This window comes from Macaca nemestrina, chromosome 19 (genome assembly GCF_043159975.1).
Source record: "Macaca nemestrina isolate mMacNem1 chromosome 19, mMacNem.hap1, whole genome shotgun sequence".
NCBI classification, from domain to species: Eukaryota; Metazoa; Chordata; class Mammalia; order Primates; family Cercopithecidae; genus Macaca; species Macaca nemestrina.
Window position 1 is genome coordinate 66,620,513 of NC_092143.1, and position 23,326 is coordinate 66,643,838.

Here is a 23,326-nt window from a genome sequence, read left to right on the forward strand (position 1 = left end):
AACATTCAAGTCAGAATTCATTTGAGTTTTGAGTTTAGAGGTTTAAGAATGTTCAGTAATTACTGTTTTAGGCAATGGGTAACCATCAAAGATTTTATGCAGGGTAGTGAACATATTCAGATTAGATTATATTTTGCAGAGCTAGATTGGAGAAGGAACATTGTAGGGAAAGGATTTGAGATAGGAAGCTCTTGCAGTTGCACTAGTAAGAGAAGATGGGATCAAAACCAATGCAGTGGTCATAGGGTGGAGAGGGTGGCCAAATTCAATAAATATCTCAGAGTTAAAAATCATCCAGATGTAGCAATTGATTAGTTGTGTCTCTGAATTCCTCAGCTGTATTGGGTGGCCATCACTTGATACTAGGAAAAATAAAGAAGCAAGATTGGAAGTTAGAATGGTGGGTCCCTTTTTTGCTTATATTAAATCTGAGGTACTTTTCTGGGTGGAATTGTTTAAAGCACCAGTTGTATACTTAGGCCAGAACCCAAAGGTAGACATCAGGCCGCTTACATACTTTTTTTTTTTTTTTGTCTAGAATTGTGGTTTAGTTTTCCCTTTATGAGTTGTCTAAGTTTCTCTCCAGCCTTACTCCAACTTTTGTAACACTGTTTCTGATTCAGCTTTTTTTTTTCTTTCTTTTTCTTTTTAATAAAGAAGGATCTCTTCTTCTCAGATTGATTACTACTTATAAGGCCTCTTGTAGCTGGGATTGTTGCAGCAAGTGGAAATGACACCCTACAAATCTTGTCTATAAAAGCAGAATGTGTAAAGCATTAAGGCTGGCTAGTGTTCTTGTCTTTCAGTATGAGGCATTTTGACATACAAGGTTTAATACCTTATTGAAATCCAGGAAATACAAGCTAAGAAGGGTGCTTTAGTCTCACAGGATTAGAGCGTGTAGGGTTTTCTTTCCTTTTTGAAAAAATATACTAAGGTCCATCTCCATGGGAGATCTTATTACTGAGGAATTATTGGTTATGCCCACCTTTCCCCCCCAAAAAAGAAATTAACAGACAAATTTAATTTTACTGTTCATCACTTAGAATCTGTGGCCATCTCGTGAATCTTAACAGGGTGTTTTTATATCTGATTTTCAGACTTGCAGTTTCCCATCATCTCCCTTCGTATTATTTTCATTAAAAATTCCATTAGCTTAAAAAAATCAATGTAATCATTCAGTAGTAATTAATTCTTACCAATCTTCTAAAGGAGAAATGAATTAACAAAACTTCAAAATGTTAAAATGAGTAAAAAGTGTTGTGTGGTTAATGGGACTGGTAGAAATGTCAGTGTAATGGATAGAGGGGTGGGGTCTGGCAAATGGCTGACTAAATTGCAAATCTCTGTTCTCCCAAAGCTGGTTGTCCTTAGACAGATTACTTAAGTGTTTAATTGAAAGTTTCCTTACCTGTAAAGGTGATAACATTGCCTGCCTTTTATGGTTGTGACAAATAAGTGAGCTGGTAGATGTATCATCATGGCAAGGTGCATGGCACACAGGGAAGGGATGCGATAAACATTATATATTGTTAGTGTTAGTATTGTTGGTATTGTTAAAGAAGATAGTGTTTCCTTTAAGAGGAACTCACATGGGCCGGGCCCGGTGGCTCACGCCTGTAATCCCAGCACTTTGGGAGGCCGAGGTAGGCAGATCACGAAGTCAGTAGATCAAGACCATCCTGGCTAACACGATGAAACTGTCTCTATTAAAAATACAAAAAATTAGCCAGGCATGGTGGCGGGCGCCTGTAGTCCCAGCTACTTGGGAGACTGAGGCAGGAGAATGTCAGGAACCCGGGAGGCGGAGATTGCACCACTGCACTCCAGCCTGGGCGACAGAGCGAGACTCCATCTCAAAAAAAAAAAAAAAAAAAAAAAAAAGAGTAACTCACATGAATCAGATTCCAGATTTGAATGTCTTCCAGAATCCTGAGATATTTTGAAAGAATTAGTATGAGTTATTATTTGCCCTTCCATCCTAAAATTCTTCCCTTCTAAAATTCAAAAAGAATTAATGTGTTATTGCTGCTAAGGGTAACTGGCCAAATGGAGGAAATGAAAATTAGTTAGTTGCTTTCATTATCATTTTAGGAAGGTCTTGATGTTTAACATTCTTTAAATAAAGAATGTTTTAGGAATAAAGAAGAGAGACCCAGTTTCCCAAACCCAGTGAATAAAATTAACATTTTATTCTAAGTTAGTTCTATACAAAATATTAAAATTAAGACCCTGTCATCAGTTTTTAGCCTGGCATATATAAGAAGATAGTCATGCCGTGGATATCACTAAAACATTTCATACTTGTAGCTTATTTATTTAGTAACACAGAATTATCTATGCAACTTTTAGAATGGTTTTAAAAGATTTCTCTAGGTTTATAAATTAGCACAAAATTTAGAAAATATATTAATAATAGTTTAGTACAATGAAAAATATTTATGCCTTATTTTTAGTAGGCAAGCGTAAACATCCTGGAGTTCATCTAGCTATAATAGATGTTCAGGTGATCAATAGTTTGGAAATCATCTGGTCTAAGTGAGTTCATTTAAATATGGGAGATTTGTACTTTTGCTTTCTAGGAAAATAGTGCCTAAAGAAGTGCATTTGTGCAACAAATGACCACAAAGACAGCTGCCTGTTTTTGCAGTGCACCAAACATATTAAAGAAACATAGTATATGTGTTAGTGTGTTTTGCTATATTCACATCTTTTGCTGAGCATTATGAGGGCACAAAAGAAATGTGAGTCATGAAACCTATTGCCTACAATCTTACTGTGCACTTGAGGCAAGCGTAAACACATGTACAGTATTTGACAATGACAGGTGTACCTGAAAATGTATATTGCATATGGCAGTATATCATTGTATGCCAGAATTGCTAATATGAGTGGTAAATTCTGTGACTCTTCAAAGAAGGGAGTGGCAAGTGTTCACAGGAGCCGATAGAAGAGGTCTTGTGGAAGAGGCTGAAAGTGAGCTCTGCCCAGAGGAATCCTTAGGAAATTAAAAGGAAGGTGGGAGATGGAAGGGAAAGGCAGGCGTTCAGGGTAGAAAATTGCAGATGGGTAAAAAGATCCCGAATTCAAATTCTGATATCGCCTCAGAAAATAATTTCATAAGCAGTAGAATTCTGTCACAGCATTTGCACACTCAGAATATTGAAGAGTTCTCTGGGGGCATTGTGTGTGTAAAAAGTGCTGTAGGTTTGCACACACACACACACACGAATGTAAAGTCAGTTAGTAACCTGGAAATAATAAAAATCTGTTTCACATTAGGTTGTCCGATGAGCAGCTTGAAGAGGATCAAGTAGGGCAGAGTTTATGAACAACTGTTGAGAAGTGAGTTAGGTTGTGGCAGTTTCAGAATATGCAGAATACAAGGATGTATGAACTACCACATCCAGCCTCTTAATTCAACAGAAATATGTTGAGCCTGTCTCCAAGAGACTGTACTTGATAGTAGCATCTTTTGCCTTAACGCTTTTGTTAAAATGTCATGAAGTGTCTTCAGATGTAATTTTCATTTAAGTTTTATTCTTACTATGCTATGAGCCTTTGGTGCTTATCAAATGTAAATTTTCTCCAGTGAAGGAAGAAATTACTAGCACAGCCATTAATAGTTTAATGAAAGGTCTTATTACTTCTTAAAATTTATATTTTCATGGTGATTGACAATTGTTAATTAGTTAATCCTCTGTCTTTGCTCATGAGGTAGGTCAATATTATCTTCATTATAAAATGAGAAGATTGAGAAATCAAAAACTTCAGTGAATTTCCTGAACAACCTATTTCTGTATTGACATGGCGAAAACAAATTGAGTTTACTCTCAGATTGTTTTTTTAGTTAACCAAATATCTTTGTGCTGAATAATTGACTATCTCAGATATCTGTTTCTCCCTGTACAGTTAAAAATCCATTTATACCAAGTGTGAGCTTGGGCCCCCAAAAGTAGATTTGATCTGTGGGCTTAGATGTCACAGGCTGAAAGTAGCATTTGGGTAAATTCACAAGCTAAATAATTGTATATAATAGGAAACCCCAAAATAACAACAACTTGAATTAGAAAGAAGTTTGTTTCAGGCCATGCACAGTGACTCACGCCTGTAATCCCAGCGCTTTGGGAGGCCGAGGCGGGTGGATCACGAGGTCAGGAGTTCGAGACCAGCCTGGCCAGCATAGTGAAACCCCATCTCTACTATAACTACAAAAATTAGCCGGGCATGGTGGTGGGCACCTGTAGTCCCAGCTACTCAGGAGGCTGAGGCAGGAGAATCGCTTGAACCTGGGAGGTGAAGGTTGCAGTGAGCCGAGATTGTGCCAGTGTGCTCCAGCCCGGGTGACAGAGCGAGACTCCGTCACAAAAAAAAGAAAGAAAAAAAAAAAAGAAAGAAAGAAAAAAGAAGTTTCTTTTTTTTCTCACAGAATTCTAGAGATAAGCAGTCCAGAGCTGGTTTGGGAACTCAGTGGTTCTCTAGGCACCAAGACCTTTTTCTTGGTCCTCTGCTTCCTAGTACATGACTGCCATTGTCAGATAGGCTACAATGGGTGCCAGAGTTCATGTCAGCATGTCCTGTTGGAGGTTGGGAAAAGGAGAAGGTAGAAGGGCTAACAGGTCCTGCTGCCTGAGTTATTCCCTTTAAATAACCTTCCCAGAAGTCCCGTATTTTGAGGTATGCAACTGATTGTGTCTCACACAATTAGTATATTTGAATATTTATATTTTACATTGTGTAATATTTTGTATTGCTTGTGATTTTTTTCTTCCAATGTCATGTATTATTTAGAATCCTTGCTAAAACATAAGAGCTTTTAAATTCCCAATATGGGCAGACCTTTTTCTCTGGTTGATAACTTACATGCTTAAATTATTTAGCAAATAGCACATCAAATTTTCCCATGGAGAAACTGTTTTGAATCCGGGGCAGAACTGCAGTCTAAAACTCTGTACTTTATCCACCTTCATTCTTTGTTTTGAATGTGTCATTACTCCTAGAGAGAAAAATAAGGAAACTCTTTATTATAGCCGAAGTGTTTAATATAGTCAAATCAGGCATCTTATGGATATATAACCCCAGAGAATGTTTGCCCAACCATGACATAGCACATGAAACTTCTGTGTACCCAACTGACCTCAACACTGTCTTACTTAACCCCGGGAACTCCACTTTCCATGAAAGGATCACAAAATATGCTCCATTCTATATGTGTCCTCAGAAGTGGAGGCCAATTAATGCAAGGCTTGTCGCACACATGCTTTTGGGATGTGATATGTCACCTAGGTGCTAGCCTACTACGGCTAGCTTGAGCCATGGAACCACGGAGGTGGTGTGCTCGGGTAAGGACCGTTGTGTGACCTGCCTGCTTCTTTACTGGTGTGTGTGTTGTATGCCTCAGAATGCTGCCACACACCCCTTTCTCTCACCTCCTTCTCCACAGCCTTTCCCAGCATCTACAAACAAATGGGTATCTGGAAAAAAACCATATTAGATAAGCCATACAAATGAAAAAGCTTATAGAAGCAAGAGCTTTTCAATTGGATTCTGAAGAACAGAAGGTTGGAATGGAATGCTGAAGAGTGGAGAGAGCCTTCAAGTTCATCTGGTCCTTTCTATAAGTTCCCTTTTATAGAAAGGAAAATTGAGACTCATTGTCACTTAGTGATTTACTGGCTCTGTCATGATTTAGACATTGAACTTCTGACTCCAAGTCCAGTGTTGGTTTGCTACAATTGTTTCATCAAGGTGAAATGAATAATGAATGACACCACAAGCCATTACCCAAAAGCATACTCTGGATGGAAATAATTGCTTATTAGGAGGTTGGTACCCTTGTCTTCAGGTATAGACTTGTTTGTTCCAGAAGTTGCACCAGATACTTATCTGTAAGTGAATGGACTCTGCAAACATCCCCTCCTTAACCCCCACTCCATCTCTTTGAGTACTTCTCCAGTCCCTGGCTGCTACCCCATTCTTTGGGAACATGCTAAGAGAAAAAGCCTGGTAATTTCTAAGAAGGAAGACTTTCACCTATTAGGGGCTTCTGCCAGCAGTGTGAGAGCTACATTGTTTTCCTCTGATGGACAGGTCATGAGGACAGCATCAGGTCACCATTTTGGCATGAAAGCAGGCTTCGAGGCTCTCAGAACAATTGTTGGTGTTTTTGGAAGTCAACTGTGTAGGGAGTGTTATTCAAAGAGGTAAAGTGATTAGCCACTGCCAAGTCTCTTTTCTTAAAAAACTTGTAGTTTTTGTGAGTACATAATAGGTGTGTATATTTGTGGAACACATGAGATGTTTTGATACAGGCATGCACTGTGATCAAGTCTCTGCAATTGCAGGCACTTCTCTGCCTTTTGAGTGGAAGGGTACAGAGGGCAGGAGGCTCCTTCTCAGAAGCTTCCTGTCTTTAGTTGTTATACCAGATATTATCTGCATGGTCTGAGTCCATGTCAGTTTTCCTGCTTTACTGGATATTTTTAGATTTCTCTACTCCTGTGTGAGACCCCATTCCAGATTTAGATACGTCTCTAATGTGTCCCCAGTATATATTCCAGAAACACCATAAAACTGGGTATACATATGATGGAAGAAGAAGTAAGTTCCAGCTGTCGGGGACTCATATTTGCTAATTGCATAAGTTATGGGTGCTTTCAAAATAGAAGCAAGTTTATAGACAATTCTTTCTCCTATGGCTGTTGTATTGTTACAGAATTAAAATGTAAGTCATAGGCAATGATCATCCACCTTTGTGCTTGCAATGCTCAGGAGAAACATTGTTTCTCACCATTGTTTGATGTTTGCAAATTATTAATATGTATACATCTTTGAGGGTGGGAAAGTATTTGACTGAAGAATCAAAGAGAAGAAGGGAGGAGCAGAAAGGGTTTTCAAAATAAGCGTGTGACTTTTCTCTATCTTTGCTGAAATAAAGTTAAATATTTCTAAGTGTTTTTGAAGAACTTTACTGTTTCTATTAGGTTAGTGCAAAAGTAATTGCGGTTTTCACAATTAAGAGTGATGGCAAAAACCACAATTGCTTTTGCACCAACCTAGTATCACGTGCAAAGTTTGCAGTGACTTTTTAATTTAAGTTTGCGTTGGTGACACTCTGTGATCTTTCTAATACATCCAAAATATTGAGCTTTTAATAATAAGAGATGGAAAGAGATTCCAACATGAGACTGTTCTCTTGTTTATACACTATTGGATCAAAACATGTATTTTCAAAACAACCATTTCTATTATATTGTCATTGAGTGTGTATGTGTCTACCTATCATATTGATACAATAAAGTACTATAGGAATTGTTACAGTTATTTATTGCTAGATAATGAAAGTTAGTAGCTACAAAACAATAACAATTTATTACTTTTATTGCTTTTCAAGATTCTTTGGATTGATTGGTGGATCTGCTTTTCACCAGGTTGATTGGGAGGTCCACAGTGGTCTTACATGACTGGTGCTGGCTGCACCTGGGAGCTCAGACTCGACTTTCCCTGGGGTTGTGGTTGTCCCTTTTCTAACCAGTCCTCTCCACAAGTCTGCTCTGGCTTTCACAGCATGGGTCTAGGTTCCAAGAAGGAGTATTTCAGGGTCTAAGTTGCAATCTCTTGAGGCCCAACCTCAGAAACAACAGTGATACTTCTACGTTCTCTGTTGGTTAAAGTAAGCTCCCAGTCCAGGTCAGATTCAAGAGGATGGGAAATAAACTCCACTTCTTGATGGTAGAATAGGAAGGTCACACTGCAGATGAGCACGTGGGATGGCAGTTATTGTTGTGGTCATCTTGGGAAACATAATCTGCCACTGAAATCAGAGTCTCTCTTATTATCATTTCTTCCAAGTCTACCATGTAAGTTTAATTGATCTTATGCTTTTAAGTGAGAAATAGGAAGCAAGGACTTATACAATGTAATTTCTTAAACTGCAGTGTTTTGTTCCCTTGTAGCATGGGTTGCATTTATAGAGTGGTATGTCCTTAATGTCCTAATTCTACTCTCTGATGTCATCAGGAATCTTTATTTTAAAAGAAGCATTAGTCAACTGTGGTGGTTTCTCACCCTGACCAGTACTGGGCAATCACTTTATGAAAGACCTTACAGTGATGTTCCCCAACATATTTTAAAACCTGTTAGAGGTTTTTTGAATACAGCACAGTCATTGAGTGATATTTAAAGTATTTGTCTCTTAATGAGAGTACTGTGTAGTTACCATAATCTTGAATTTTCTGATTCTGTTTGTATTCAGAATTCTTTACAGTTACTTTTCCTAACTTATCTTCTTAGTCTATGGAGAATTTTTATCTTAGATAGTTGTCTTGTTCGCATTTACATTACTCACTGTCTTTCGCCGCTGCCCTCCTGCATTGAACTTTGTAGCATGAACATGTTGGAAGCAGTTTAGCTTTTGTTTTGTAAAGTTACATGTTCGTATTCTGTATGGTTTCCTACCCAGACCTCATGTGGCCCAAGCCCTGGTATATGTTAAGCAAAGGAAAGCTGACTTTTCCTGATAGGGATGAGTCAGTTTCCTTCTGCATCAAGATGTTTATACATGGGGGCAGATGCAGAGGATGACAAACCTGGATCATGTGATCTCCAGATTGTTTTTCTTTGCTGGATTTCCACGTGGGAAGTGGTAGGATCTAGAATTTTGCTGCTACTGCGCCCAGGATGTCCGCTGTCCAAGGTGTATCCATGTTTGTGGTCTGGCTGCTTGGCAGGGAGCCAATGCTGCATTGTTTTGAGGCATGCTCACTCTTTAGAAGAGTGATGTGATCCTGCTTGATCAAGTGCAGCTGTAGAATGATTTAATTTCACTCTGTGAAGCTATAGGTTTGTTAGTTACAGTTACTACCTGTGAATTGCTTCCAATTTTCACAGCATAAGATGGTATTTCCTTCTCCAGTGATTTTTTTTTTAAACATACTAATTCTAGTACTAGCCTTTTATTGTGATTATTATTACTGAAAGTACATAGGGCCGATGTAATCCCTAGGTTGGTGTATGATCAAGGAAATCATATAGTGTGCCACTTTCATGACCCGCTGTTCCATTTTTAAAATATAAAGTATGTGGGTAAACTGGATATTGAAGACATCCTTAAAGGGGAACAAAAGTCCTAGGGTTAGAGTGGTGGTCTGCTTCACTTTTCTTTGTGATAGGCAGGAAGAAGGAAGGATGTATAGTGTAATTGCATCACTTTATTTGAGCCTTAAATTTGCTTTGGCAATAGCAGCTAGAGAGAGAGATGCCCTAAGGAGCCTAAAGTCTTAACCTCAAATTTACTCTGGCCCAGTCCACACGCTAAAATACAGGTAGTATATATCTGAGAGATATTCTGAGTGTATGATTTGGTCCAAGGTTCATTAATTGGCAGAGACCTTTGACTAAGACATCGTTTAGAAGAACTGACAGATTAAATTGAAAGTATAGTTCAATGGCTTCTGTAAATTTTGTATTTCTTTGGGTGGTTATATACATTTCTTTCTCTGTGATTTAAATGAAACTGAGGACTAGTCTGTGCTCTCTGACAATAGTAACTCAATAGTAATTAAGAAAAGCAATTTTTCAGAATAATGAAAATAATCTATATAACCAACATCAGTACCTTTTCATCTAATGCAGGTGAATAATTGAATATGTTGCATGTAGCCCAGGACCTGGTACATAGAGAGTCCCCAGTAAATGTTTGATGAATGAGTAAATGAGTCTCATTTAGTGCATGTACTAATCTATTAATAACTCAATCAAAAAGTCTAAGAATGGGAAATATTTCTATACTAGGATTTCTAAGGATTTATGAAGATTGTTATAATAAAAAAGGAAATATTTGAAATTCATCTCCATCTTCTTACAGCAGAAATAAAGACTAAATATATTAATGTCTTAAAAACAGAGTTTTTATCTTACAACAGGTAGAGAAACTGTTTATTTCTTTCTTTTTGCACTTTTCCTGAAGGAACTATGGTCCGTGTCTACTCTGTGACCATGGTATAACAGAGTACATATTTGTCTTCTTGAGGATAGCCCTCATTCATTCATTTTCTCTGCTAATAATACGAACTTTCATAGTATTACGATATTGTTAATTTCTTAAGTCATGCTGCATTTAGTAGTGTTCACATTCATTTTCTATATTTTCTTGTGATAAACTCTGTTATAGTCAAAAATTTTCAGAGCACCCTGGCAATGATTTATTTTAATATCTGCATGAGACTAAATAAATAAGAAAGGATTTAATATGAATTTTTCATGGATTTGCTATAACTTGAATATTGTAAATTGATTTCGTGCAAGCTGTCACAGACCTTCTGATTAGCACATACTTACTAGAACACCTCTGTTAGCAAAACTGGATTACAAAGTATAAATGCCAGGTATTTGTGCTTATTCTGTTTAGCATTCTCATGAGTTTCTTTACTTATATCTGGTGTGTTATAGATGTTTTGAAAGAGTACCTACCTTAGAGAATGTGGCTCTTGTTTTTTGGCCCATTTTAATTCAGTGTATATATATGTGTGTGTGTGTGTATGTATATAAAGGGATATGTGTGTGTGTGTGTGTGTGTGTGTGTGTGTGTGTGTATGGGGAAAATGTATAAAGAAATGGTTGCTACTTATAAGGCTTTACAATTTATGGGGTGACCACACATACACACTTAACAAATACAGAAAAACATAAGACTTTTTTCATTCATTCATTCAATACATATTTACTGAGTACCAGCTATGTACTAGGCACTATTTATTTCTTATACTGAAGATACAGTCTTAAGACAGGAAAGTTTCCTATTTCTTAGGAGCATATTGTCTAGTCATTATGATTAAGCACAGCAAAGTATAGTGAGATACATCCTAGAGAATATAAGTAAGCACCAAAATGTATAGTCAAGACATGAGAACTTAGTGGAGTTCACCATTTTCCAGGACGGCCTACTTCATGTCAAGGAAGACTTGAACTTGACCTTGAGGAAAAGAAGGTATTTGCAGAGGCTCCCAGAAAGGAAGTTAGATGTGTACGTCAATGTAAACATCCCAGAGTGTGACCTGAGAAGGCCACAACACTCTCTAAAGAACAGTGTTTGTTCAAAGAAAATGCTCTGATTCTCATTCCTGTTCCATATGCACCCACCTATTTCCACAGGTGAAAATCTCAGTACTATCAGCAGTGAGGTTCTATTAGAATAAGTGTGACTGAGTATTTTCGAAGAAACTATCTCAGATCCCAAATCCATAGCAAGTCTAGGCACATAGTATATATACTACTTGCATATATGAAATTGATGCTCAAAATGTGCAAAAGTATCTCTAGATAGAAGGATTCAAGCGCTATAGTGTTACTAAAAAATTTTTTTTACAGAGGAGAGTAGTGGCAGATGACAATAACTTCTTTTTGAGGAGTTTTACTTTCTCGTGCCTAGTGCTCCTATCAAGTGGGATATTTTCATCAGGGATGATAGATTTACATAGTCTATTTTGTAAATTTAGAGGAATAAAAGGGAATTAAATAAAATAGACTCTTAAGTAACAAGGTCTAGCATTGACTAGGGCCATTGGAACACAAGATGAATAAGGAAGTGAATAGAAGGGCATACCTTCAGCTATTTTTGTGTTGTCTGTGATTGTGCAGTGCTTTTAACCAAGGTAACAGAGGCTATGATGAAAGTAAAATCTCTTGGGCTTCATATCTGTCAAATTAGCAAAAAGTGTGACAATTCTAAGTGTTGCCACGACGTGGAGTAACAGACACTGCTGGCGGGAGTTTAAATAGATAGAACCACTTTGGGAAAATGGTTTGGCATTATACAGTAAGTTTAAGTATATGTAAACTCTATGACTCAGCAATTTCATATCTCCAAACCCTAGAGAAACAGGTATGTATGGGAGACAGGTGCATGTACATGCATATTCATAGCAGCATTGCCTGTGATAGTCAAAACTGAAAACAAACCAAATGTCCAGTAAACAATAAATTGTGCATATTCACATAATAGAATATTTTCTTTTAATGTATTTTATCATTTAAAAATATTTACTTTCTTTTTTTTCCTTTTGTGGGTACATAGTAGGTGTGTATACGTATGGGTTAAATGAGATATTTTGATACACGCATGTAATGCATAATAATCACATCAAGGTAAATGGGGTATCTGTCACCTTAAGCATTTATCTTTTGTGTACAGACAATCTGGTTATACCCTTTTAGTTATTTTTAAACGTACAATTATTTTTGACTATAGTCATTCTGTTGTGCTAGCAAATACTAGGTCTTAATGCATTCTTTCTAACATAATGGCATATTATTAGCAGAGAAAATGAATGAATGATGACTGTCCTCAAGAAGACAAATAACCCCTGCAAATGTCGAGTTGACCCAAGAAACAAGATGACAAATAATACATACAGTATGGAACCACTCACATGGACTTCAAAACTAGGCAAAACTAAATTATACTGTCTAGGGTTGTATACGTAGGTGCGATAACAATAAAGAATGGAAAATCACTATCACAAATGTCAGGTTAGTGCTTAACCTTTAGGGTAGAAGGAATGGGTAGTGATGAGGAGGGGCACTTGGGGGATGTTTTAGGTGCTGACAGTGTTCTATTTCTTTACTAGCATAGTAGTTATATGAGTGTTGTTGTGTTGTTTCTAATTATATCAAGTCGTTGCTTTTCTATATTTTTATGTAGATATATTTCATGAATTTTTTTAAAAGAAGCTATGTGAAAGAGATAAAGGATGTTGGAGATAGCAGTATAGAAAGATTCATGCCCAAATCTGCTCCTTTTTTTTTGAGACGGAGCCTTGCTCTCTCACCCAGGCTGGAGTGCAATGGCACGATCTCTGCTCACTGCAAGCTCTGCTTCCTGGGTTCAAGCGATTCTTCTGCCTCAGTCGCCTGAGTAGCTGGGATTACAGGCATGCGCTACCACGCCCAGATAATTTTTGTATTTTGGGTGGAGATGGAGTTTCACCATGTTGGCCAGGATGGTCTCGATCTCCTGACCTCGTGATCTGCCCCGCTCAGCCACCCAAAGTGCTGAGATTACAGGCATGAGCCACTGCGCCCGACTGCCCAAACCTACTTCTTAAGATGTAAGGCAATTATGCAAGAAGTGGACAGATTTGCTATGTCCATTTTTGTTACAATCGAGTGTAATTTGCACATGGTGAAAGACAGAGTTTGCTACTAGTGTCTAGTAATTTAAAAATGAAAATCTGTTTTTCTTGAGTCAGAAAAAGAGATCCTAGGCCTTTAGAATCAAATTTGATAACTAATTTGTAGCATAATTATTTTTCCATGCTTTATGCGTCTTTATTGATTGACGCAGTGTCTTGAATTATACCTAGAAGCAAATTGACCAGCGGATCAGCAGAAAATTAACAGCAGGAAAACAAATTAGTATACTCATCTTATCTAGAGAAATGAAGAAATTTTTATTGCTTTTATCATTTAAAAATCATCTGTGAATTCCTCTTTAAGAGAAACCTTTAATAGTTCCCCAGTAGTACCAGCATTGCAGAGTATTATCCAGTAATGAAAGAGAATGTTAATAAAATCATTTCTTTTTTATATTGTAATGGATCAAAGTTGCAACTTCAAAATACCAATGATAAAAATGAACCTTTTAAGATTGTAGGTTACTGCTTGCCAAGGATAATATTCATTAACTAGAGTTCACATCTCATGCTCTGGATTAAAGAAATTATTTGCAAGCAAGTAAGAAAAAAATCATCTTTAATTTGCTAATCACAAGGCACTACTTTTTTGAAAAAGTACTGTGTCTTAAAAATGGATTTTTAATTTAAATTATGAAGCAGTCATAAAATATCCTCTGGTAGAGGCTTTGATGGTTTGCTTGAAGGTTGTATTGTATGCAAGAAATTGTGGAAGCACCATTTGCTAAAAATAAATTGCCAAATTGATTTATTTTCCAGATAAAGCCATACAATACTATTTAAATACCTAAAATATAAAAATGAACACTAACAAAGCAGCCAACGATTCCACAGTAGAGCATAAAATCTCCAAGTGTTGTGAAGAGTATCATAAATACCTATCTTAAGAAGCTCAATTAAAGTTTGGAAATAATAATTTTGTTGTTAAATCTCTAAAGAGCTGCAATAGTGAGATCACCTTGAGGTAGAATCCAGAAAAGCTAGTTTTAAATATTGTACTCCTGGAGCAATGATGGATTGATTCTCTAGTGTCAATTTCTTGGTAATGTCTGTTTAGAGACCTCTAAGAAATTAAGGAGTGTGTGTGTGTGTGTGTGTGTGTGTGTGTGTATGTGTACATGTGCAAGCAAGAAAATCTGTTAATGCAGCAACAACCCTTTGTGGAGCCCTCATCTGGGCAAAAGGTAGAGGAGTGTTTACTAATAATCTCTATGTGATGGAAGATAGCTTATGGTTTTTCTTTAATTGTGTGGAATTGTATGTGTGATTTTTCTTTAATTATTGGTTGAAATGATCACTGAGCAACAGGGTGTCCAGAACTTTTCAGTTGTATTATATTCTGCTATCTCCTCTTCTTTATTTACCTTCAACTGAGAAAACCAAAATACTGACTTAGGAATAAAGGCAGAATACATATGGGAAAACCATTGGACAGTGGACCCGGAAGTGACCTTGGAGATCATTATATACAGTGGATTCAAACTGTGCTTTGGGGATCTCCGGGGCTTCCTACAGTATGAGGAGAGCAGAGTGGAGATGGGGCCCTGGGGGCTGGACCCGGAGGGTCCTACCTCGGATTCAGATTGGGTGGTTTGATTTATCTTGGACTTCCTCTTAAAGTTTTGTTTAAAGAACAAATGAAAACAGCTTGAAAGCCACTCCTTTGGTAAATAATCCCCTCATCTCCCACTTTCATGTTTGAATTAATTGCAGTCCAGTAAAGTTGTAGCTTGTTCAAGATTTCACTGCTGGTAGTGGCAGAAGCAACAACAGAAGCCACATGGTCATGTCTAATGGGGCTGTTTCCCTGATAACATCTTGCTTTCCACTATCTGATCCCGCCTACTATATCTTGTATTTCTTAATGATACACGCAGTAATTTCCCACCTTACTATCCACTTCTCTGTACTTGAGCACAAGCTACTTTTGTGTCATGTCAGGGACACAAAGGAAAACACAGTTAGTCATGATGTTACAAAAAAACCATGGGGAGGATTTAAAAATACCAGTGTTGAGAAGAATTTGTTGGACGTGCCCTTTTTGTGAATATATGCCATTATTGTGCCCTGACATTAAGGCAACTCATCTGAAATGTAAGTGCTGTGACATGGTACAGATGGTGACTGAGAGGCCCAAATCTCAAAGATGAAATGAAATTAGACATTTTTTTCACCGTAAATCTATGGGATTCACCAGAATAAAGTATCTGACATCTACGTCAGCATCACAGTTTGATATGGGATACAGCAAAAAGTGGGAAACTGGCGGGTAACATGTGTAAGTGTTGGTAGGCATGCTCATTTGACTTCATTCAAACCAAAGACTTGCCCTGTGTTTTCCAGGGCAAAAAAATAATGTGTGGCAGTTTAAGAAAATAACTTTGGATAGCATTTTTTCTTCGGTTTTTTTTTTTTTCCCCTACTTTTTTTTTCTTTCAATAAATATTCATTGAGTGCCTATTATGAGCCAGATATCTTCAGGTACTAAAACATTTCTTGTACCAAAAGAAATTAAAAAGATGATTTTTTTTTTTTTCTCGGTGCAATGATTGGAACTTCCAAATGACTGGAATAATGATGTCTTAAATCGTGACAACTTTTCAAACGTAGTTGCATCTAGAGAGGTTGTTGATTATTGTATTCTGGAAATTCAAAAATTCTACTATTTTTCTTCAGTTTTCTCAATTGAAAAATAGGAATACCACTTGTGGAGGCTTATGTTGTAAAAATAATTGCAAATATAGTATGCTGAGGGCTTGGTGAGAAGGGTGGCAGACGTCTACAGAGAGTAGAATTGTCTGCAGGATCTGTGGCATTTATTGACTCAGGGATCTTTGGGTGTTTGAATGCAAAACCCAGAGAGCTGACCTGTATTTCTCCTGGTGGAAGATGAGCCTCACAATTCAACTAACTGCTTAGGAGGAAATTTAGCTTGCTATGAATTAAGTATACATTATTGTAATCCTGTATCTGAAGCTCAAATTCATTACTTACTCTTACGTAGCTGTGTTTAATTCCACTACCTTTACCTATGAGTGACAATATCAAGGGATATTCTCAAATAAGATGGCCACATTCAGACATTCCACATGAGGATTTGGAAGGCTTTCCTAAGCAAAAATGCTGACATGGAACATTTATTCATTTTGTTGCATTTAATTGATATCTTTTCCAATTGAGTGTAGAAATGTTCACTTTAATGTTTACACTTTTGTATGTTTTTACTTTAGATGGAGGGTAAAATAGAGAAATTGATGTCAGCAGTGGACAATTTTCAATGAGAAGAATTTCACTTGGGCATTATTTATGGCCACACGTAAAAGAAAGAACCTCCATTTTTTAATCATTCAATTATATCTTGGTAGAATTCTGCACTGGAACCCCAGTCATTTGGCAAGTGTATTAATAGTTTTGGTAATATGACTAATGCCAGTCCTCTATAACAGTAGTTCCATTACTGGCCTTTCCTCAGGCACCCCACAAAGCTTTATATTTCATCTAAATCAAATTTTGGGTATCATAAACAAAATGGAGTACAGTGATAGAAATGAATTCATTTATCATCCATCTATCCATTAATTCATTTGTTCATTTTTCTTTAATTATTGATTAAAATGATCACTGAGCAACAGGGTGTCCAGAACTTTTCAGTTGTATTATATTCTGCTATCTCCTCTTCTTTATTTACCTTCAACTGAGAAAACAAAAATATTGACTTAGGAATAAAGGCAGAATACATATTCAAGAATATGGCTTACTGTCAGCTGGGTGCGATGGCTTACGCCTGAAATCCCAGCACTTTGGGCGGCTGGGTGGGTCTCTACTAAAAATACAAAAAGTAGCCAGGCGTGGTGGTGAGCACCTGTAATCCTAGCTACTCAGGAGGCTGAGGCAGGAGAATTACTTTAACCCGGGAGGCAGAGGTTTCAGTAAGCCAAGATCACATCACTGTACTCCAGTCTGGGCGACAAAGTGAGACTCCATCTCAAAAAAAAAAAAAAAAAAAAGAAAGAACATGGCCTACTATGCATCAAACACTGAACTTCTACTTCAGTAGAAGCAGAAATTGCTCCCCAGTTAAAATTTGGTAGCAAACAGTGGTATCAGCACCTCCCTGTCTACTCATTTGCAGTCAGTACTCTGGGCTCCCAGCAAGGGGCCCAGGAATAAGAGCATAGAATGCGTATTTCACAGGTGTTAGTGCTTGGAATGATTGATGAAATTTAAATTTGGAATAAAACACCAGCTTTCTAAGGTGTTTATAATCACCTAGATAGTCTGATATTAACCCTTAGATCAATTTTGGGGAGTAAAGAATACAATTTGTCTTTCAGAAGAAGGCCAACAGCTAGGTTAGAAGGTTCTGACGTTTAAGCTGCAGTTCATCTTGATACTATTACTGATCAAAGCACCTTCTTCAGTTACTGTGGATGCTTATGAACCGCAGACTGCGTGCAGTTCATCAATTTGGCTGCTTCTCCATAGCTGCTATGAAAATTGCAAACAAAATTGCTTTTCATTTTGCTTTGACAGGCAGTTTTAATTTTATTCATCATTTTAGCAAATTGTATAACATTTCAGTTGTGTGCAGCATTGCTTTTTGTCTTTTTTTGCACTGTATTTATGCCGAAAATATGAAAACAACAATAAAGAAGGGACCAATAATAGCATGTTGTAGTAAAAAGGGCTTATTAAAAGGATATTTTCTGCCTGGGTGAAAAACTTTCTTGAACACGTCATAAATAGTTTATAACACACAGAGCTACACTTTTATTGTCTGCAGAAGTTGATTGTCTAGATAGCCACAGTTTTAAAATTAAAAAATAATTTTCCCCCCAATTTTGACTTTATGTTTTGTTTACTCAGACTCTTTCACAGCCTAATTAGACAATGACTATCTATCTGAAGTCATCATAAAGACCGAGTAAATCTTGGACACATAAGAGAGTTGGGGATAAGTGGGGAACGTGTTGATTAGGGAAAGATGGAGGAAGCACATAAAGATTTATCTGATAACAAAGTATATACATTTTCATTTTGTAGAAAAATTACTAATACCATCACAGCCAATGCGCTGGTTTTATGATGTGCTTCCCGAGCTCTTCATTGTAGTTTCAGCAATATGAGAAGCCCTGCAAGCATGCAATAAAAACAGAGCCGGCTTCGTGCTCGCCTTCCTCATTGATGCCTCTTGCACAAGGCAAGTTCTGTTCGCATAATCACCGAGGGCTGGTGGCATGCTCTCTAACCTTGAATGTGAAGGGATTGGGGAGGGAGGAGAATACTTTCTGCCAGGGGTTTGAAAGAAAATAATATTTATTCACAATACTTTTTAGGACCTAAAGACTTTTATTTAAGATTTACAAGATTGCTGGTAAGGATGATTCATAACCGAAGTCCAGTTTTCCTTAGGGATTAACCACCATGGTTTGTTTTTTGTTTTTCTAGCATAGCAACTGAATTTCATCATTCATTTTGTCATTTAGCAATAGAAGACAACTTCACCAAAGAAGCTCACAGTACGAGTAAAATTGGAAGTAAATGGAAGCCATATGTTGTTGCTGTAATTTCCAAGGTTAAAAAAAGCTATAGTTTTGGCTATTACCTTTTATTCTAAGTAGAAGGAAAGTAAAAAAAAAAATGCTTTTATTATCAATAGCCTTAAGTTTTAGAAAATATATTTATTTTGTTAATGGCAGCATGAAGAGCTCATGACCAAAGTGTTTGGAGCAAGGCTGATGTCTGGCAGTAATCCATTTCTTAACTTATATACAACTGTGGAGTTATTAATGCTAGTCAGGTTATGTGCAAGGATTCAGGAAAATTCTTTATTCCTCATTGACTCCTGACAGTTATTGTACCTAGGAACTGGGTAACGTGTTCTGAAGTGAGCAATTATGGAAATGTTTACTTCACTGGCTGCATGTAAATGTGTGCAGAGAATGTACCAGAATTTTTCCTTGGGGGTATTTAATTCTCTCCAGGGCAATGAAAATCAAATGATTTCTTTTTTTTTTTTTTTCAAAGCTGGTTTTTTTTTTTTTTTTTAAGTGTTATAATGCAGCTGAATAATGATGAATACAGTAGAGGAAAAGGAGAGGGAGGGAAAAGAGGAAAAGAGAAAGAGTGAGCTACCAACAGATCTGGAAAACAAATTTCCCTATGGAAGCTAAAACCCAAAAGGGAAGAGTTGAGGGTAAAGGTGGACAGAAGGCTAGCACTGTCAGAGACTAAACTTTGCTGGGGAAAAATGAGAAAAAATGACTACTGTCATATCCTGCAGTAGTACAGTGGTGCTTGTAATACATTTATCTTCGTAAGAACTTAAGCAATTGGCTCAGTATTGTTCACATCGGAGGGCATCACATTTGCTTGTTAATTAAATGCAGTATCAGTGCTTACTGTCCCTGAACAGTTGGGGGAAAAATCCAGATATGTATGCAGAGTTAGGAAATTTCTATGGATGCAAATGGATTTTGTGCACATCACACCCAGATGATTGGATGTTGCCCAGTAGAGTTTATTTCTTTTCTTTCCCTGTTACCTACCAGGTTTACACCTCTTCTTGCTGAAACTATTGTGGGGGCATTTTCAGTCTTATATCTTTTCTGAGAGGAAAAAAAAAATCATGAGAATTAAGAGATTTCATGTGAATCAGAATGATGTTTTCAGCATTGTGACATTTCTAAAGCAAATGAGTTCTGTGAAAGTCCATTGTCGACAGATATAAGCAAGTAGAATCCTAATGCTTGGGCAAGAAGTTGGATACTTGTGTGTGAATCTGAAGTCACACAGTCCTTAGTGAGAGGAAACTGGCTTCAATTTAATGCTCTTTCTGAGGAGGATAACTAGTTGTATCAAAGTAATTTTTTAAATTTCCTGCAGATTTTTTTTTTTACAGTAGTGAAAAAAAATATTAGTTTAAATTGGCCTCTGTGGTCATGTGCCTGTCATTAGAATAGAGTTAGATTACATTAATAAGGAATAGTTGCTGACCTTTATACTCTCTTTTTTTTTTTCCTGAATTTCTCCTGAATTTCTTAAGGAGGGGTTTCATAAAGAGGGTTTTTATGTCTTGCAGAAAATTGAGTTTTGTAGACATTACCTAACTCTTGATTTGTCACACCGGGATCAATAACATTTCGCTGCTCTTAAACACACAGAATCACAGGGGACACATAATGTTTTTTATAAGTGCAGTAAAGTTAACGTGTTGTTGAAACAAAAACTCCTCTGACAGTCCTGTAATAAGTACACTCTGAAACTAGCAAATTATCTGTAATACTAGGAAAGGCAGGAAGAGCGCTTAAGAGTACAATATGTACGTTGTTGGCATTAAGCACTGCAAGAATAAGAAATTAGGATTTGCTGCTCTCTCCTCAGTTGCATGTCAGAATGATTACGGAGTCAGTTTCCTCAGAAGAGAAGCCGACCAGGCCCCCCAGGAATGTTTCTTGAGGCCATGTTTTTACCAAGTTTGCTTGCTATGTTTGGTCTCTTTGTTCTTTGAGGAGATTCTGTGTTAGTTACAGAGAAAGCCTTTTCCTTATAGCAAAGAAGGTATGTTAAGCTAGATAAGAAAAATGGGCCATTTTCTTCTCCTCTCCCCAAAGTCCATGTCTGGTCCATGAATTTTCTTTTGGAATATTCACTGATGCTCTAAAGATGCCTTCAGCAAATGTAAGTCCCATATGATGTAATTTGCAAAAGATATTTGGAATTGAAACCACCCTTGTATGTGCTTTCATTTCCTCAGTCCAGGGAGTCCGAGGATCTTGTGTTAGATTAGACTAGGTGAGCACGCTTTTAACCGCTGAGGTACCTTGGCCTAGACTCTGCGTCTTCTCCTCCTCCCCTTTTCGTTTAATTAAATTTCTGATTCCCCTTTTCACCTCCAAATCCCATTTTTCTTTCCTCCTACCCAAATGGTGTTTAGTTGTTACTCAGCTTCTATTTTAAGAAAAGAAAAAAATAGAGATTATTTTTAATATCTGAGAGATATATAGTCTATGAGATGTGACTATTGTATGGCCTTTGTTTTCTTCTCAAAAAATTTTTTTCTCTAGCAATAAAATTGTAGCCAAGATTGGAAATCTGTTTCATTTGAGAAGAATGGGTGTTTTGTTGGTGGCAGACATTGGCCCTCCTCTGTATGGTGGTAGGTAGGGCTGGAAGCTGGTGACGGCTGATGTGCAAATCTTGTCATTTTATGCAAGCTGGTGCTGTTCATCCTCCAGCTCTTTGCAGAGAATGTAGTTTTATGTTCATTTAATAATTATCCATTTTGGTCGTACTTGTCGGGGAGAGCTTCTTGAGTCCCATCAGTTTTTCAGAGAAGCACCACTCAAGCTCTTCTGCTGAAAATGTTTTTCCTTCCCTCCCTTCACTTCATTCCACTCTTCCCCTTATCGACTCTCTCATCAGTGCCAGAGCTCTTCAGTATTCCACTCCTGTCCTTTGTGAAGTGATTTTGCCCAGACACGTCTGGCTCAGGGTGAAGTGCCCTCCCCTGAGAGCGCGCACTGCAGCCCCAGGTCGCCAGCACCATGAATACATTATTATCCCAATTTCCATCCTGTTGCCACGGCAGCACTTTTGGAGCTGCTGGGTTATTAAGTCGTACATCACTAATACCCTGATATGAGCAGAAGTTGGATTTAATATCGGCCTTTGATCAGATTACCTCCCAACAGTCAGCTGTCATTAGAAAATTCCTTTGCTCATTATACCCTCAGAGCTCTGGCCTGTGTAGCAAAAGGGTGGCAGGCCTGATACATGGAGGCAATTTCAAGCCTGGGCCTTGCACTGTACACTTAATTTATTTTCTGACCTTTTTGTGATTTGGGGAGATTCTGTATAGCCGTGCGTGCATGTGTGCGCGCAGGCGCGCGCGCGTGTGTGTGTGTGTGTGTGAGAGAGAGAGAGAGAGAGAAGTGCAACTACAAAATCTATCTGTAGTTCTGTAGGTGGTGGATAGAGGTACGTGAGGGGGTGGTTGTCTTTTGCCAAGTGATACTATACTTTGTTGGAAAGTGTCTGTTTTCTGCCTGTCCTCGGGTAATGTATAAAACATGGTGCTTCAGGTAGAGATGAAGGGTAAACTGATGTCCCCCTAAATGGCCAGCCTGTGTATGCACCTAACACTTCACTGAGCAATCTGTCAACATGTCAGCAACACATGTTTTATAAAAAGCCTCCAGTGGGAGCAAAGGCTCCTGCCAGGGCTTAGGAAATGCTTTGAATTCAGCAGATTTCTATTGCTGGAGTCCCCCGAGGTTCCTTTTACAATGCCTACATTTCAGAAATTTGAACTTGGGACCCTTAGGGGGTTCTCTCCGAATGCCTGAAAATGTAGAGTTATATTGTTGCGTGTCCCCAAGCGGTCTTTACTAATACCTGAATTCGGAGAAGCTGGAAATTACAGAGCTCCCCAGGGGAAGCTTTATCCACACCAGGAAGAAGAGAATAACTCTGCAGGGAGATTGCTTAATGCATTGCTGAAATAAAAGAATTTGAGAGAGATGGGTTGAAGTGTTTTTTTTTTTTTTTTTTTTTTCCCCTTTTCTGGCCACTCCTTCAGCTTAGCTAAGTCCTTAAAGACAAAGTCAGGGTAAGGAAGCAGCTGGGCTCTTTTTAATGAAATTTTAGATGTGGCTTTTGAAATAGTCAGATGCCTGATGCCTCCGTGTGTGTATGTGTGTGCGCGCGCACGCACATGAGTGTGTGTCTGCGTGGTCTCTCTCACTAGAAACCTCTTTTGTTTACATGCAAAAAGTTGTTTTCATTTTTAGGTGCATCATCAGTTTCATCTTGTTTCCTTCCAGCCTTAGCTGTTTCTTTTTTTATACTCCCAGTGTACCTGTCTCAGTTACTTGGAAATATTTCTTCATCTCTTTCTCTTTTTTTATGGTGCTTTTCTTTTATTATGTCTGCCTGTCATGCTTTGTACTCTCCCCTTTTCATAACTTGTGGTGTTGCTACTTTCCTTTCGAACTCTCACCGTTTTATTGAAGACTTCTTTATGCCCATGACTCTGCCTCTCTTTTTAATTTTCCACCGGCTCTCAGCACTCTCGTCTCAACTCAGATTTTGGAAATACTTGGGTATTTTTTGGCTGCTTTCTGATGAGATGATTT

The 23,326-nt window shown here is 37.7% G+C and overlaps 1 protein-coding gene across 4 annotated transcripts in view; it reads left to right on the forward strand.

The window, feature by feature from the left end:
• The window catches only part of LOC105465267 (zinc finger protein 521), a 292,362-nt gene that overhangs the window by 44,519 nt on the left and 224,517 nt on the right, over positions 1-23,326 (forward strand). The gene's annotated exons all lie outside the window — the stretch shown is intronic.